Genomic DNA, 18,208 nt, shown 5'->3' on the forward strand with positions numbered 1-18,208 from the left:
CCTAGGCTAACACAGGAGCCCTGGCTTCCTAGGGCCCCTTCACCTCACAGATACCTGCAGAGCGTCTACACAGAAGGGATCTGGGAGACTGGGCTCCTCTGGCTCCTTTGCTCCTCCCAGGGGTGAGAGGGTCACTCTTGGGTTCCAATATGTCCCTTCCCCTCAGTTCACACATCTGCAGGTTTCCTGTGTATCCAAGGCAATGGTTCTTGTTTTGAGAGTACAGGGGTTCAGACCTGTTCTGGCTATATAACCCTGGCTGGGCTCAAACTCACAGCAATCCTGCCCCAACCCTTCTGTCTCTCAGCTTCCAAGCACTGAGGTTGTGAACACATGCTATGGAGCCCGGTAAGCCACCGGATCTCATGAGAGAGGAGGAGAGCTGGAGGGTGACTCAAGCACCAGGTGAGTGGAAGCCAAAAACTCCATGGTGCACAGGATGGCCTCCCAACAGACGCTTGTCCAGCCTCGGTGCCATGATGTACAGTCATAGCAGTGTGGCTGTGCTAGAACGCCACGGGAGTCAGTGTCCTCGTGCTGTCTTTGCTCCGGCCACTCCGCCCAACTGCCCTGCTCACTTGTGATGAGCATGGTGTCTGGAGTCCAGGTCCCTTTCCGGGGGCCCAGAATCAAGAACACGATTCCTCCTTGGGTTGCCCGGTGTCACTGAGAAGCAGGTGCCAAAATCAATCCTGAGATGCCTTTGTGCACTCATCCGCTACATTAACAGAAAGCTGACAGGCGCGGCACCCCAGCCCTGGGCTCTTGGAAACAGTTCCATGCAAACACGAAAGTCTGGATGGAATTCTAGCTGGGAAGAGAGTGGGCACACATACTTCTGAGGACAGCAGGGGTTGAGCCAGGTGGATCTACCACTGCCCGGGCAAAGTGGCAGTGGCAGATTCACCAGAGGTAACAGACCCTACAGTGCTGACCTGCATTGTCCTGACCTGGCTTGGCTGGGGAAGACCTGAGATGTGGCAGGATCCCAGAGTCATAGTAGGCTAATGACGGGAACAGAGGGAGTAGCCTTCAGAAGTCCAGCCCCCAGCCAGCCAGTACAGGGAATTCTTCCTTAAGGAGCCTGGAGAGTGAGTTGAAGCACAGAATGGAGAATTGGGTAAAGCGAGTGTTAAACCTAATACATCTTCCTAGGCCTGTTGTTCTTAGCCTATGCATTTGTGACCCCTCTGCGGGATCGAACACCCTTTCCACAGGGGTGGCCTAAGACCACCCTGCATCATCAGACACTTACATTACGATTCGTATCAGTAGCAAAATTACAGTCATGAGGTAGCCACAAAAATCATCTTATAGGTAAAAATCCCCACGGCATAAGGTATTGTATTAAAGGGTCACCACGTCGGGGAGGTTGAGAACCACTGTCTGAGGCACTGTCTGGCTCAGCTTCCCCAAGTCTCAGTTTATGGGGTTCATCAGCACTTCACTCCCTCAGCCCGCAGTCATTGAGGCCCGACCGTGAAGCCTCTGTGCCGTTCCTGGGAAGATAATAACTGTATGTGGGAAGGAAAAGGTTCCTGACCCAAGAGGGCTTACAGAGCCTAGCCCTATGCCTGGCACACGTAGGTCTCCAAAGTAGCTCTCCACCGTGCACACCAAAATTGCTCCTTTGTCAGAAAATTCACAATCCCTGGGAGAGGGGTGGGCGTCTTCCTCCTTTGAAGGAAGAATCACGGCTTCAGCACAGAGTGCTCCCTGCTCACAGCTGCCGTCTCCCTGTGGCAAAACAACTTCAGCCCTCTCATCTCTCCCTGTGTGCCTCACTGCCTCCCTTCCTGTGCCCATCCTGACCCCAGAGGGTGTTGCCCAGGCGGCCCTGGCCCTGTCATTAATGCAGCAGACTCCTCTCAGATGCTGGCTTTGTCAGGGGACTCGTGGCCCCTAGGATGAGACACACCTGGCCCGGCACCCTCCCTGGGGCAGACAGTGCTCAGGATACCTGGCCTCAAAGCACTGCATGGAGCCACGTGACTTCACCTCTGCCACCTGGCTACCCAGGGACATTCCTCCATAGTCCCATCCATAGGCAGGCTGCGTCTTCTGGGGGACACCTGTCAGGTTTTCAGGACCAGGCGCCCAGCAGGGGAAAGTGGAAACCACAAGAGACCATATTAGGGGAAAATTGCAGAAAGTGACATGAAGAGCAGTCTGAGGAGGAAGGTTGGCCTTGTGACTCATGTGCCTGAGAATATTCCATGCAGAGCTGGCTGAAGCCACACCAGAAAGCCAGGAAACCCAACCTATCCCTAAGCCACTTTGGGACAAGTTGGTCCTCAAGCTGGGTCATGTGCCTTGGCCACCAACGCCCAGCAGCTATGGCGTGATATTAGTGTTCTTGGAGTTCTGACAAGACCCCTCTGAGAAGGGAGTGAGGACATTCCTGAATAGGACTACTGGTACTGGGCCACATCTGACTGCAAGACCATGAGCAGGGTACAGGCAAAGCCAGCGTTTCCCTCCTGAGCCCAGTTTGTCCCACCTCCAAGGCCCTTTATTGGACTGACCCCTATCTGTCCTGTCTACAGCAGCCAATACCATGGGGGACCAGACTTACCTATCTCAGCTCCCGGCCATAAGGAGTGACCAACTCATAAAGTTGAACACACACTCGTGTGTGCGTGCGCACACACACACACACACACACACCACTCACACACTCACACACACACCACACACACACCACTCACACACTCACACACACACACACACCACTCACACATACCACTCACACACACACACCACTCACACACACATACACACACACCACTCACACACACACACCACTCACACACACACACCACTCACACACACACATACACACCATACCACACACACACACACACACACACACACACACACACACACCACAAGTGCCTGCTCTTATGAACATCCACCCGCCAGTCGGTCCTCATCTTGGACATCTCTGTCCCTGCCTCTCAGAGGCTCCCTTCACACCGAATGTAACAAAGCCACAAGAAAAACTCGGAGACGGGAACCCAGGTGCCAGAGAACCAAGCTGCATGCTGTCTGTGTGCATGAGCCCTCTCAAAAATATGATTCAACACTTGGGTTCTTGTGGTACCCAATGAGTGACCTTCCAAGGATGCCTGGTTGGCTGGTATCGGGGGAAGTCACTCCCAGGTCCCAACCCAGACTCAGGAAAGCCCATGGTGTTCCACCACGAAGGTGTGTTGGACAAGCCCAGCACCACCTCACATCAGTTTGGCAGAAGGCAAACTTCAGACACCGCTCACATTCATGGCATCCTGGGATAGGCCAGACAGCAAGGATGCTCTAGGGTCCCAGTGAGACAAGCAGGATTTTGCAGGGTAACCAGGACCACAGGACCACCCACACTGCTGTGTGACCCTGAGCTAGCCCCCTGCCCTCTTGTAGCAGCAGTCCTGGATGAGGTTAGACCTAGAACAATCCCTGGGAAAGAATGAGTACCCTTGCCTCCCTGGCTGGCCTGCAAATCAGCTAAGTCCCCCAAAGCTAGTCCAGACAAGTTTGTGATGGGAGCTAGATATATGGGTTAATATTTACCTGCAGTGACCCAGATCTTGAAGAGCATCAGGTATGCTCCACCCAACCGAAGAGTATGGGCCAAGCAGGAAGTAGGGGAGAAAGGAAGATGAAATAGCCGGGCCAGCGCCCCAGCCAGAGCAGCCAGCTGTGAAGACCTCAGGCATGCGACACACAAGAGCCCAATTCCAAAGGACATGGGGGCCATGAGCACATGACCCTGTAGAGTCCACAGCTGACCATGGTCTCTAAGGCCAGTGCATGACCCCGCCGTGACTCTCACCAAACCCAAAGTTCACTTTGCCTGTTTGGACCAGCCTCAGGGAGAAGCCGCAAAGCAAATGAGTCAGACGCTAAGGCTCCTGGCCTCTTGGATTGTCGATCCCCAGACAGATGGGAAACCTGAGCTCAGAGCTCTGAGCCAGCTTGCTGAGGTCTTAGGGACATTCTGAGCTATAGCTGGGGTTTGAATCTAGTCCTCCCTCATTGAGACTGTCAATACCAGTGACAGAGGCCAGATTACCTGCAGAGAGAATTCCCCCTGGACCCTCACTATGTGCTAACTACACTCTGGGCACTGATAGGACTTTCTTAGTCCTTGCAACAACCGCTATTACTTAAAATAGAGAAACTAAATAGAGACCAAGAGAGGCTGGGACGCTTAGCCCACGACATACATGACAGAAGTAACTGAAAAGGCTAAGGGTCTCAGCTGTCTGACTAGACTCACTGCACATCCCCCACTGTGCCTAGGGCATGAGAGCACCAAGAAGAGCCTAGGAGGAAGGGAGAGAGACTGGACCCCTCAGTTTTGTCTGCATAGCCGGGACAAAATGTAACAGTGGCATTCCCTGCCTCCACAGAGAGCCTAGCTCCTCGGTGTGGCTCAGAGGCCCTGTTCTCACCCATCTGCCGCCCCCACTGCTTGTTGGCATCTCCTGTGGACCAAGCCTTGTGGGAAGATGAAGACAAACGTAGCTTAAGCTTAGGAAAGAGGTGCCCACCTGCCCCACCCCCACAGGCAGGACCCTTCCTCCAATCCAAGGCTGTCCCCACCTCATCTGCCTGGGACCCTCCCACCTCTCTCAAGCCTCAGCCCAGGCTAAAAGCTTCTCATGATGACCACAGGATAGCCAGACACATGCCCTTCTGAGCCCCTGAAATTCAGAGTTTGCTTTGTTTTCTGACCCCCAGAGGGAAGGATTATGCTTCCGCCCTCTGTCAAGGTCCCAGAGGGTCCCCAGCACACACTGGGGGGCCAGAGCGGAGTGGATGGGAGAATGGAGGAGGAAGGATGGATAGACAGGTGAGTAGGTGGGATATGTGGATTGGAGGATAGATAGTGGATGTGTGGATGGATGGGTGGATGGACAGGTGAATGAGGGGACAGATGGATGTGCGAATGGATGGTAGATGGTAGGTAGGTGGGTCAGTGAGTGGATGGAAGTGTGGGTAGGTAAATGGAAGGGTAAATGATGGATGGATAGAAAATGGGTGATATTGGGGTTGGGGATTTAGCTCAGTGGTAGAGCGCTTGCCTAGCAAGCGCAAGGCCCTGGGTTCGGTCCTCAGCTCCGAAAAAAAGAAAAAAAAGAAAAAGAAAATGGGTGATAGGTGAGTGGATGGATGGGTAGGTGGGTGGGTAGATGATAGATGGATGGATGGGTGGGTAGAAGGATGGGGAGTGGATGGATGGATGGATGGATGGATGGATGGGTGGGTGGGAGGATGGATGGGTGGGTGGGTGGATGGGTGGGTGGATGGATGGGTAGGTAGGTGGATGGATGGGTGGGTGGGTGGATCGGTGGGTGGGTGGGTGGATGGGTGGGTGGGTGGATGGATGGGCGGATGGGTGGGTGGATGGATGGGTGGATGGGTGGGTGGATGGATGGGTGGATGGGTGGGTGGATGGGTGGGTGGGTGGGTGGATGGATGGGTGGGTGGGTGGATGGATGGGTGGGTGGGTGGATGGATGGGCGGATGGGTGGGTGGATGGATGGGTGGATGGGTGGGTGGGTGGATGGGTGGGTGGATAGGTGGATGGGTGGGTGGGTGGGTGGATGGATGGGTGGATGGATGGGTGGGTTGGTGGATGGATGGATGGGTGGATGGATGGGTGGGTGGGTGGGTGGGAGGATGGATGGGTGGGTGGGTGGATGGATGGGTGGATGGGTGGGTGGGTTAATGGATAGATGAATAAGTAAACAGATGCCTAGTTGCCAGGACAGGTGAATGATCCAGAAGACGAAGGAACAAATGGATGAAGAAATGACAGGAACTCATCAGCAGTGTTTTGGAGCTCTACTCCAATCTGGAACGTACGAGAGCTCATATCCCCAGGTGTCCCCACTGCATCCCAAGTGTTCAGTCTGACTCAGTCCTTTTGCAGATTCTTCTTCCCTACCCTAGCTTAGGCCTCCTCTATGATCACCATGTCTATCACCAACACTGCAGGCTGTGACTGGAGACAGTCGTGTTCTCTAGGGAATCCTTCATAGATCTCAACTAATGTTTCCTGAATGAAAAACAAGCAAATAAACCAAAGAGCCGGGAGCTTGTAAACCGAGACCCAGCCAGGTCTGCTGGCCCGGGGATCTGTATCCCCTTCCCATCCAGAGGCCTCCCTCCCCATCAGTGCAGTACTGGTTCACCAAGGAGCCCCAGGAGGGTGCTGTAGGCAAGGGCAGCTCACAGCAGGGCCTCACAGACTCCCACTCACATGGCAGCCACTCAGGCAAACATTTCTAGCTCTGAGGGTCTCAGCCTTTTCCAAACCGGTCCCTAGACTGCAACCTTCAGACCTACTGAAGAGGCCTCACATGCAGTTTCTGACCTGTGTGATAGAGCTCTTGCCTGGCATACACCAGGGTGAGAATGAAAGCAGACCCTGGCTCCAACCCCAGTAAACCACGCCCCCCCAAAAAAAAACCTCATTTGAAACTCCCCTAATTCCTCTTAGGTGGCTCAGGGATGGGTATTCTTAGCAGACCGCCCAGGGCCCCATTTGACACAGACTAAGGTCAGAATTCTGGCTCATGGATTCTCTAGGACTCGCAACTGTCTGTTCACACCTGCCACCTTTGCAGACACTTGACCTGCCTAGAGAAAATCCCTGGTGCAACTTCCAAACCTTCTAGGAATCGCTGAGTCCTCCCTCCCTCCTTACCCAAGCGTCTGCCCCACCATGAGCCAGGTTGCCCCAGCCATCCCAGACAGGATGAAGTTACACGACCCACCCACGTTCAGGGAAGTGATAGCTGACAAGCAGGGAGCAGAAACAAAGGGGCTGAGAAGGAGAGTCTGTTGATCTCAAGTTGTCACAGCTCATAGGGATGTCCCCAAACTCCACAGGCAAGAGGCGTCAAGAGTCCTGCAGAGTCATGCATGCACACGAGTATGTACATTTGGGGCAACGTCTGTGTCCTGAGAGACGTGACAGGCAACTTACTCACGTGGGGAATGGAGGGAGGTGGAGGTTAAGGGCAAAGGGGAAACCACGGCAGAATAATGCATACGGTAAAGGCTCTGAAGAGTCCTGCAGTGCCAGAGCCTGGTGAGCCAATGAAGACACAATGAAGACTGGCAGAGCTGGCAGTCCTGCTGTGGTCAGGGCTAGAGAGTGGGAGAGCCAGGACCTGAGCTCAGTCTGCCTCGAGTCCACCCCGGCAAGAAAGTGGTGTTTCAGGTATTTCTTAGAGAGGACCCAGAGTGTTCCCCAAAGTTAAAGGGCTGGTTACTCCCTGTGCTGTTACTGGGAGGTGAACCCTTTAAGAGGAGAGGTCTAATGGGAGGAAGTGAAGTCATTGGCATAAATCTTTAAAGGGGATATTGGGACCTTAGTCTGCCCCCCTCTCTCCCCTCCCCTCCCTTACCCTCCCCTCCTCTCCCTTCTCTCCCTTCTCTTCTCCTCTCCTCTCCCTCCCTCTCTCTCCCTGTCCTTCCTGGCCACCATGTGATGAGCAGCTTTGTTCCAAGACACACTCTCTATTGTGTAAGCACAGCACTAGGAAGTGGAGGCAGAAGCTTCAAGAGTTCAAAGCCACCCTTGGATATATAGTAAGGTGAAGGCCAGCCTGGGCTACAGGAGATCCTGGTGTTTGTTTGTTTATTGTTTGTTTGGTTTTTTTTTTAATAATGAAGTTGGAGGGCTGGAGAGATGGCTCAGTGGTTAAGAGCACTGGCTGTTCTTCCAGAGGTCCTGAGTTCAATTCCCAGCAACCACATGGTAGCTCACAACCATCTGTAATGGGATCTGATGCCCTCTTCTGGTGTGTCTGAAGACACCGACAGTGTGCTCATATAAATAAAATAAATAAATCTTTAAAAAAATAATAACAATAATGAAGTTGGAGCCAGGCAAGGAAGTGAATTTCTTTAATCCCAGAACTTGGGAGACAGAGGCAGGCGATTTCTGTGAGTTCAAGGCCAGCCCAGTCTATATATAGTGAGTTCTAGGACAGCCATGACTCAGTAGAGAGACCCTGTCTGTCTCGAGAGACAGAGAGAGACAGAAAGACAGAGATGGCTCAGGGGTAAAGAGCACTGGCTGTTCTTGCAGAGGATCCAGGTTCAACTCCCAGCAACTACATGGCAGCTCACAACTGTCTCAAGGTGCAGGGCATCCGGACACCTGCTTCCAGCATCCACAGATGCTGCACACAAGATGCACAGACATGTATTCAGACAAGCTCCCACGCCCATAGATGAAAAATAAAATCTCCTGCCTGGCTCACAAAGAGGAAACTGGAGCTCAGAGAGAAGTTGTGGGCTGGGGGCAAGACTATCCATGCTCTCCTGGGTGGTTAGAAATGAGGTGTGACCCCAGGTGCCCAGCTCCATGCTCCTGACACACACCCTTCCTTCCAAGACTGAGCCTGAGCTGCTGGGATCCCCAGCCTGGTCTACCTGGCCAATTGTAGCCCTAAAACTTTGGGATAAAACTGAACAGACTGGAAGAGACTGGGTGTCCCTACGTGGGTAAAAGCCCTGCCCACCAAGAGCCTACCTTGGTGACTTGTCAGCAGGAGACAACATGCCCGGATAAACAGAGGCTGGCAGGGACCCTCAGGGTTCCGAGGGAGGGCTCCAGAGTCACATGGGACATCCTGCCGTGTTCACTGTGTGACTTTGGGCTGACTGCTCACACTTGGCAGCCTCGTCTGTACAATGAGCCCAAGTCGTGCATATAAAACAACAGAACCAGATGAGCCACAGTGCCCATGGTTAGGACTCGTCCTGTAGGCCATCTTCATGTCACCCCTGCTTTGAGGTTCCAGAAAGGGGGGTAGCCCACAGAGTGGTAGCCACAGAATGGGCAGGGCTCTGAAACCTGCCTGACATCTCTTGTGGTCCCCGAATGAGGTTTGAGCCTGCCATCTCTGAAACACAGCTCCCCGGTGGGACCACCTCCCTCCATGACCTCATATGACCTGGGTTAATCGAATCCTGGACCTGACCCATGTGGTTTTCCGGGACACTCCAAGAAACAGACGCCCAGAAAGCTTTCAATCCGACAGAGTAAGTGGCTCCGGGAAGGCCCACGCCCTGCTCCGCGTCTCCAGAGGCCCCTGAGACTACAAAGACAAGTTCAAGGCTGAAAGATCTGACCTGGGAGAGCCCCTCCCTGGGGTTACTCAACCTCCCGCATCTGCCCCCTGAGAAGGCATCTGTTTCATCTACCCTGTTAGGCTCCGTGACCTTGGGCAGGTTGCTTAACGTCTCTTGAGTCTCTTGAGTCTCTGAAATCTCCTTCATAAAAATAAAAGAACTGAGCAGAGAACACAAGGAAGGAAGCAAGGTTCAGACACTGGGCTCATCATTGGGGGTGGGTCGGGGGTTGTACCAGCTTCAAAGGGCTTCCTGTGTCTCCTGCTCCTCCCCACTCATCATCAGGGCAAAAATTCTAATTGTGCTATTCCCTGACCCAAACACCTGAACGGCCCCCAAAGACCTTCCGGGTAAATCGGAGGATTCCGGTGAGAGTCCTCCAGCAGTATTCCCTTGCTTTCTTACTCCTCCCTCATCTGGGCTAACTCTGCCACTTGACCGCTTCTCTGGGCAGTGTCTTCTCTTTCCCTACGTTGGGTGGAGACCTGTCTGCCTCCCCCAGAGACTGAAGGGGTCTCTATCCTCCTCACCTGGGAATCTCTGCTCTGCACCTGCGCCTGTACCCAGAAGGCACTCACTAAACAGGCGTCAGACACTTGAAAACCACTGCACGCTTCTGGCATTCTCTTGCCAAGACTGAAGGAGGTCACCGAGATCACGGACCTGCGGGAGAGCCGCCCTTCACACAGCTGGGTGTCCTGGGAGCCTCTCCCTGCTACACAACCAGACTAATTCGCACACCTCTGACTTAGGGCTGAGCTCAGCCCCACACTCTAGAATTGCAGATTGGGTTCCTCGAAGCCAAGCTCCCTTCACAACCCTCACTGCTTCCTTCTGCCCAGATGTTCCACTTAACTCTCACTTTCCACAGGTGCCAATACCACTTAGCTTCCCAGCTAAGCGTGACCTCTAAATGTGCCCTCATCCTTAACTAAACCCTCAGTTTCCCCCCCAAGCCATCCCCCAACTCCCCACAAATTGGCTCACTTTCTGACACTACACCCAACCATGTATACAAAAGAAAGATCTAGAAGTCACCTGACTCCTTTCTCCCTCCCTTGGCCCTCTCTGCATACAGTCCTAATTTGCAATGCTGATTCTATCTCAGACACAGAACCCTGACCCCAAGCTCCCTGCCATAACCTGAACCTATACCCTGGTTCCCTATGGCCCCGGGGAGCCTACAACCTCACCCAGCGACTATGGCAACTCAGGGGGTCGGAGGCAGGTGAGGCACAGAGTACATGTGCCGGCTGGAGTAAGGCTCAAATCTTCCTGAACCCCCACACTGTCTCCATCCATTTATCCCCTCCACTGGCTTGGCACCTATGGTCTCCCTAGCCTGTGTCTGGCCCTCAGCCCTGGATACTCAGGCAAATGCCTCCAAGTCGTGGCTACTCAGTAGAAGAGTCTCAGATTAATGATCTGCAGACAGGCTATCTCTTAACAGATCACAAAAGTTGGGAGGCGAGAACTAGCAGATATCCCCAGGTTGTTGACAGCCTGCCCTGGGAAGGGGCTGTGAGACCTCAGTTTCTCCCATTTTCCTCTCTGGCAAACACTCCCACCAACGCGATGCCATCTGCCATGAGCCCATCGTCAAAGCTTAGTAGGTAAAGGCGCTTGTCACCAAGCCTGTCCACCTGAGTTCCATCCCCAAGACCCAAATAGTAGAAAAAAAGACCTGACTACCACAAGTTTGTCTCTGACCTCCACAAAAGCATCAACACACACACACACACACACACACACACACACACACACACACACACACACACACATACACACACACTAATGTAAAACATAAGTAAAAAGAATGTTACCAAAAAAAAAAAAAGAATGTTACCTCAAAATGTGTCATATGGTGTAAGAATTCTTTTGAGCTTCTGTGCCAACAGGAAGGACAGAAATGTCCTCTGCCTGCTCCCTTCTGTCTAAATGCAGGGCCTACATTTCCCCTGGTAACAGGGACATAAGTCTCTCTCCCCTAAATAGGAAGAAGAGGAATGTTGTCTGTGTAAGAGGCCTACTGGACATTTGTGATAGGCGAATTTGATGCTCAACTGAACAGACTGTAGAGAGCCCTAGCGGACATATTTCTGGTCCACCTACGAGGGTGTTTCCAGAGAGGCTGACTGAAGAGAGAAGACAGGCCCCGATTATGGACCACACCATCTCAGGGGCTCAGGTTCTAGACAGCATGAAAAAGGATAAAATTGAACTGAGCACCAGCATCTTCGCTCTGCTTCCTGACTGTGGATACAATGTAACCATCGGCCTCCAGCTCCTGCCGCAAAGCCTTCCCCGCCATGACAGACTGTGCACCACCTGTGAGCCCAAATACAACCTTCCGTCCTCAGGTGCTTTTGTCCCGAGTGTCATCACAAGGATGGGAAGGTAGCTGACATAACCTCACTTCAAAGACATTTCCTAGCCCTTTCCCAGGACTGACCCCCTTCTCCCTTGTCTGATCACTTCAAATTCATCATCCTTTGTTAACCTGGGGTGTTAACTCCTTCAGGGCTCTACTCCCACGTAAAGCCCACCACAACTTTTTAAATTTAACATTTAAAAAATAATAATAAAGATTTACGGGACTGGAGGCATGGCTCACTTGGTAGCACGCCTGTCGAGACCCCACCAGACCCCAGGACTCAGCCCCAACCCTGCATAAAGCAGACATGATGACACACACCTGACGGCCCAGCACGAGGGAGGTGGAGCCCAGGAAATCAGAAGTTCAAAGTCTATAATAGCCAGAAGCTGGAAAGAACCCAGATGCCCTTCAACAGAGGAATGGATACAGAAAATGTGGTACATCTACACAGTGGAATATTACTCAGCTATCAAAAACAATGACTTTATGAAATTCGTAGGCAAATGGTCGGAACTGGAAAATATCATCCTGAGTGAGGTAACTCAATCACAGAAAAACACACATGGTATGCACTCATTGATAAGTGGCTATTAGCCCAAATGCTTGAATTACCCTAGATGCCTAGAACAAATGAAACTCAAGACGGATGATCAAAATGTGAATGCTTCACTCCTTCTTTAAAAGGGGAACAAGAATACCCTTGGCAGGGAATAGAGAGGCAAAGATTAAAACAGACACAGAAGGAACACCCATTCAGGCCCTGCCCCACATGTGGCCCATGCATATACAGCCATCCAATTAGACAAGATGGATGAAGCAAAGAAGTACAGGACGACAGGAGCTGGATGTAGATCTCTCCCGAGAGACACAGCCAGAATACAGCAAACACAGAGGCGAATGCCAGCAGCAAACCACTGAACTGAGAATAGGACCCCCGTTGTAGGAATCAGAGAAAGAACTGGAAGAGCTTGAAGGGGCTCGAGACCCCATATGTACAACAATGCCAAGCAATCAGAGCTTCCAGGGACTAAGCCACTACCTAAAGACTATACATGGACTGACCCTCGACTCTGACCTCATAGGTAGCAATGAATATCCTAGTAAGAGCACCAGTGAAAGGGGAAGCCCTGGGTCCTGCTAAGACTGAACCCCCAGTGAACTAGATTGTTGGGGGGAGGGCGGCAAGGGGGGGGAGGATGGGAAGGGGAACACCCATAAAGAAGGGGAGGGGGGAAGGGGATGTTTGCCCGGAAACCGGGAAAGGGAATAACACTCGAAATGTATATAAGAAATACTCAAGTTAATAAAAAAAAAAAAAACAGCAAAAAAATAAATAAATAAATAAATAAATAAATAAAGTTAACAATGCCCATGAGACCAACATTTATAGACTATTTTTACATAGTACAGTGCAATGGGTGCTATTATTATTATTATCATTATTACTGTTATTATTATTTCACAGATGAGAAAAGGAAAACTGTGGAACTGAGTGCTGTGTTTAAGTTCAAGCAATTTCTCAGATCAGTGCCTTGCCTGAGTAATCAGACAGCACAATGTATGCTCTTACATACTTAGAATAAAACTGCCTCCATTTAAAAAAAAAAAAAAAAGAAGTTCAAAGTCACTCTAGGCTAGTGAGTTGAGTTCTAGACCAACATGGGCTATAGAAGACCCTGTCTCCAAAATTTAAGTTAAATTAAAGGCTAGGCTCAACCTAGCATCAGGAGACTGAGGCAGCAAGATACCTATGAGTTGAGGTACAGCCTGGGCTATGTAATGAGTTTCAGGTCAACCTGGACCATAAAGTAAGACCCTGTCTCAAAAAAATATATATCAAATAATCTGCATGGGGCCAGCAAGATGGCTCAGTGGATATAGGAGCCTGCACCAAGCTTGATGACCTGAATTCAATCACCAGGACCAACAAGGAGGGAGACAACTGACTCCTGCAAGTTGTCCTTTGATCTTTACACACTCAACTTAGTATACTCGCACACATACACACACACACACGCACACATGTATACACACGCACACACATGCACACAGACACACATGCACACGCACACACATGTGCACATGCACACATGATAGATGATTGATAGATGATAGATACATAGATAGGTAGATAGATAGATAGATAGACAGACAGATGATAGACAGATTCATAAACAGATGATAGACAGATTCATAGACAGATAGATGATAGACAGATAGATAGATAGATAGACAGACAGATGATAGACAAGTAAATGATAGATACATATATAGATGATGGATAGAGACAGATGGATGATAGGTAGATAGACATAGATGATAGATGACAGATGAATGTAATAAAGAGTTCATCGGTAAAGCATCATGCCTTCTCTTTTATTAAACTGACTTTTGACAGTTCAATTCTCTAGCCTCAGGACAGACTCACATTGAAAGCACAGAGCAGTGTTTTTCACCCACATAACCATTACCCTACCTTCCACTCGGCCCGGCACTGCCCTGGGCACCTGTGTTTCTGTGTTCCCCAGCCTGAGCAGTCAGTCCCAGCTTGACCTCTGCTTTATAGAAGGGGAAAGAAAGCAGGCAAATGAATTACTCTAGCGTCCAGCAGTGGGCCCCTCACCTACAGAGCCAGCACAGACCTGGTGCATTGTGGGTTCTACAAAGCCTAGGCAAGGGGGCAAGCAAGTGGCTGCGGGAGGGTGAGACACGCCACTCTGTCCAGAGGTGTCTGGAGCTGGTGTGGTGAAGGGCTATTTTTGGCTTCTTCCAATTTTGTTTTATTTTGTTTTAATGGCCATGAAATACATGTATCATTAAAAGTAAAATAAAGGGATGGCTCAGTGGTTAAGGGTACTGGCTGCTCCTGCAGAAGCCCCAGGTTTGGTTCCCAGCACCCACATGGCAACTCACAAACCATCTGTTACTCCAGTTCTAGATCCCACACCCTCCCCTGACCTCGGCATACACACGTGGTGCACATACATGCGCCTGCACACCCATACACACAAAATAAAATGGATGTTTTAAAAAATAAAAATGATCAGGCATGGGGACAAATGCCTCTTATCCTAGCGCTCAGGAGGCAGAGGCAGGTAGAGCTCTGCATGCTCCTAGCCTGCCCGGTCTACAGAGCAAGCAGCCGGCCAGCCAAGTCTACACAGTGAGACCCTGTCTCAAGAAAAGAAAATAATCAAAACAGAATGAACGCTTGTGTAATGAGCCGCCCAGGGGGGTCTGAGAGGGATCCAGTTGGAGACGTTTTCTCTTCTAAGACTGTTATTTTCCTACTTGATTTAACCATTGTTTTCTTATGGAAATTGAATAAGAGCGGCTTCTGACAGCTCCCTCCCTCCACCCACTTCAGACAATAAAGAAAGGGAAGTGTGAGGAGGAGGGTGATGAAGAGGAGGAAGGGAAGAGGGAAGGGGAAGGAGAGGAGGAGGATGGAGAGTAGGAGGGGAGGAGGGGGAGGAGGAGGGGGGGAGGGAGAAAAGGAGGGGAAGGAGGAGAGGGGAAATCGAAGAAGAGGAAGAGAGAGAGGAGGGAGAGGAGGAGGGTGATGAAGAGGAGGAAGGGAAGAGGGAAGGGGAAGGGGAGGAGGAGAGGAGTAAGAAGAGGGGGAGGTGGGGGAGAAGGAGAGAGAGGAAGGGGAAGAGGGAGAGGAGGATGGAGAGGAGGAGGAAAGTAGGGAAAGGAAGAGGGAGGAGGGAGAGGAGGAGGGGGAGGAAAGGGAAGAGGGAGAGGAGGGAGAGGAGGAGGATGGAAAGGAGGAGGGGGAGGAGGGAGAGGAAGGGGAAGAGGGAGAGGAAGGGGAAGAGGGAGAGGAGGGAGAGGAGGATGGAGAGGAGGAGGGAGGAGGGAGAGGAGAAGGGAGAAAGGGAAGGAGGAGGGAGAGGAAGGGGAAGAGGGAGAGGAAGACAGAAAGGAGGAGGGGGAAGAGGAGGGGAAGGAGGAGGAGGGAAAGGGAGGAAGAAGAAGAGAGAGGAGGAGGGAGAGGAGGGGAGGAGGAAGGGGAAGAGGGAGAAGAGGAGAGGAGAGGAGGAGGGAGAGGAAGACAATGATGAGGAGGAAGAGGAAAAAGAGGGGGGATGAGGAGGTGGCTGTCTCTGTCTTGTGTGTTAATGGCTGGGATTCAGGATGCACACCAAGCAGGGGGCTTCTGGGATGGACTTTCACTGAAAAGCACCAGGGAAGAGTGGATCACCTTAGGATCCCCCGAGGGCCGATGCCCAAGGATCAAGGCGGATCCAGCAGAAGGCCTAACATGCTTTCTTCTGGGATGCCCAGGAAACCCCAAAAACATCCTAGACCTGAGGATGCTCTGTCCCTACTCTGTCACAGACCTGGAGACCCCACCCCCACCCCCACCCCGTTCACCCGATGCCAGAGCCACATGGAAGCCCTGCTGCTTCTGCCACTGAACTTCTGCAGATACTGCCCCCTGGCCATTCCTTCTCTGTACTGTGCTCCACACACTGCTCCACCATAGTCAACCATAGTGTCCATGTCCTGATGGTGGCTGTGTTGAAGGACCAGTTTGAACGTCTCTGGAACTTAGCAATGCATTCTGGGTGTTGTCACAAGCCGACCCCAGCAACCACAATCAGGACTCAGACTAGACTCAATAAGCTGTCATTCCTGAACCCCAACCAGAGGTCACAAACCATCCTAAAGCAAGCCAACTCCTCTCCCTCACATGGGCGCAGAATCTGTGCAGATTGGACATGGTCACCAGTGCCTATGCAGCTTTGGCCAAACGATGCCCTGAATGTTACCATGAACTCCTGACTTGTCACTTGGACATCTTGCCCTGCTTCTCAATGTCTGAGTCATTCCCCCTGTCCCTGGTCAATCTGCTCTCAATAAATCAAGGCTCTTCATGCCATTCCTCTCCCCTTCTCTTCTGAGACAGGGTCTGGCTAGCCTGAACTCACCTCACAGACAGAGCTAGCCTCAAACTCCCAGAGATCCACTTACCCCTGTCTTACAAGTGTTGGGATTAAGGTTTGCATAACCACACCTGGTGCTAACTCACAATTTTTTAATCTTTGTACATCTGTGTTTTGTGTGTATGTGTATGTGTGGTCATACGTGTGAAAGCAGGCACGCACATGCTACAGCATGTGTGGAGGTCAGAGGACAACTTCAAGTGTGGTCCTCATCCTGCACTTTGTTTGAGACAGACATTGTTTGTGGCTGTATAGACCAGGCTAACTGGTCTCCAAAAACTTGCCTGTCTCCCTCTACCTCCCGCATGGGTTCTGAGGATTCGAACTCAGATCCTTAGATTGGGACAGCAAGTGCTTTACGCACTGAGCCATTCCCCCCCAGCCTCCCTCCTGATCGAATAATGAATAACAGTCAGCTCCTGAAACTCAGCCACCGGCTCTGCTCTGCGTGCATCAAAACAACGCTAACTCCAGCACGGCACTACCCAGAACGCACTCAACCCAGGGCCCTAAAAGAAAGTGGGCCTGCTGACCTGCACTGCAGCAAAGACTAGGATGTCCTCTGGGGACATCAGACAAGAAGCTGGGCCTGCAGGAGTCTAGGGAGATGTCAAGAGAACCCTAGAACACTCACTGCTTATGAGATAGAATCCGCGTGGATGCTGGACCTCTCCAGGACCAGACAGAGACTTATTGGCCCGAGTAGGGCAGGGAGAGAACACAGAGAGGTTGCAAAGGTCAGCAAGGATGCAGTTAGGAAGCCCAACTGGAACCCAGCTCCTCCGCTAACTTCACCTCAGGCAGTCACTTCCCTGAGGCTGCTCGGCTTCCTCATCTGTTAAACATATTGTCTTCCCTGCCTAATTACCGGGGTTGTTGTCAAACAAGAGATAGTGGCTGGCTGTGAACTACAGCATAAACCAAGCCGTTAGTAGCAGTCTATATAACCACCCTACTCTGTATCTTCTTCCTGTAGAAGCTTCCAGGGCTCGGAGCTCCTAGCCCAGCCCTCTGACTGGCAGATACTGTATCTGTGCAGAGATCCTTCCTGTTCCCAGGTACCCCAGGAACCCAGCAGCTTTTCCCTGTTCCTTGATTGGTTGGTTGGTTGGTTGTAGAACAAGAGATAGAAACCAGGGCCTTGCACGTGCCAGACAAGTGTTCCACCGCTGAGCTACATCCCAGCCTCTTAAAGTTAAAACTTTAAAGGGCAAACATGTAGGAACCACCAGTTTCCGATATCGGCTACTACGCGCCAGGCAGTGCTGTGGGCTGGTGACCAAGAACAGACATAGCCACTGCATCCAAAGCCTCCCAGATGTAAAGGAGCCCCTCTACTCGAGACGAGAATCCTAAGAGCTTGGGAGAAACCTGCCTGTCTCAATGGAGAGGAGGTACCTGGGGAAGAGGTGAGGGATGGAACCCATTTGTAGATGAAGCAAGGGTGGGAACCGAGGTATACAGCGGAAGGGAGGGTACCAGCCTCAGGGATGGTGGAGCAGCTTGCAGCCTGATAAAAGGCAAGCCCTGACTGAGCTTTGCCTGAGATCTTCAGGCAGTGCCCTCCTCCTCTCTCCTCTGTGTGGAGAAGCCCATGCTGTGTAGACAGGTGGATAGATGGGTGTTTCAGCTCTCAGCCAAGCCGACAGGGCTGGCTGCAGGGCAGGGCCGAATGTACTAATGAGCCTGCACAACCTGCTCTATCCCACACAGCCAAGAGGAACAG

At 51.6% G+C, this 18,208-nt stretch overlaps 1 protein-coding gene across 5 annotated transcripts in view; it reads right to left on the minus strand.

The window, feature by feature from the left end:
* Arhgef10l (Rho guanine nucleotide exchange factor 10 like) overlaps window positions 1-18,208 on the minus strand; it is a 142,989-nt gene that overhangs the window by 123,510 nt on the left and 1,271 nt on the right. Inside the window, exon 2 of one of the 5 annotated variants that reach the window (XM_063288422.1) lies at window positions 14,007-14,085. The exons of the other annotated variants lie outside the window; for them this stretch is intronic. The gene's annotated coding sequence lies outside the window, so the exon portion shown is untranslated. The remainder of the gene's footprint in view (window positions 1-14,006; window positions 14,086-18,208) is intronic. 5 annotated transcript variants of the gene reach the window in all.

This window comes from Rattus norvegicus, chromosome 5, assembly GCF_036323735.1.
Source record: "Rattus norvegicus strain BN/NHsdMcwi chromosome 5, GRCr8, whole genome shotgun sequence".
NCBI classification, from domain to species: Eukaryota; Metazoa; Chordata; class Mammalia; order Rodentia; family Muridae; genus Rattus; species Rattus norvegicus.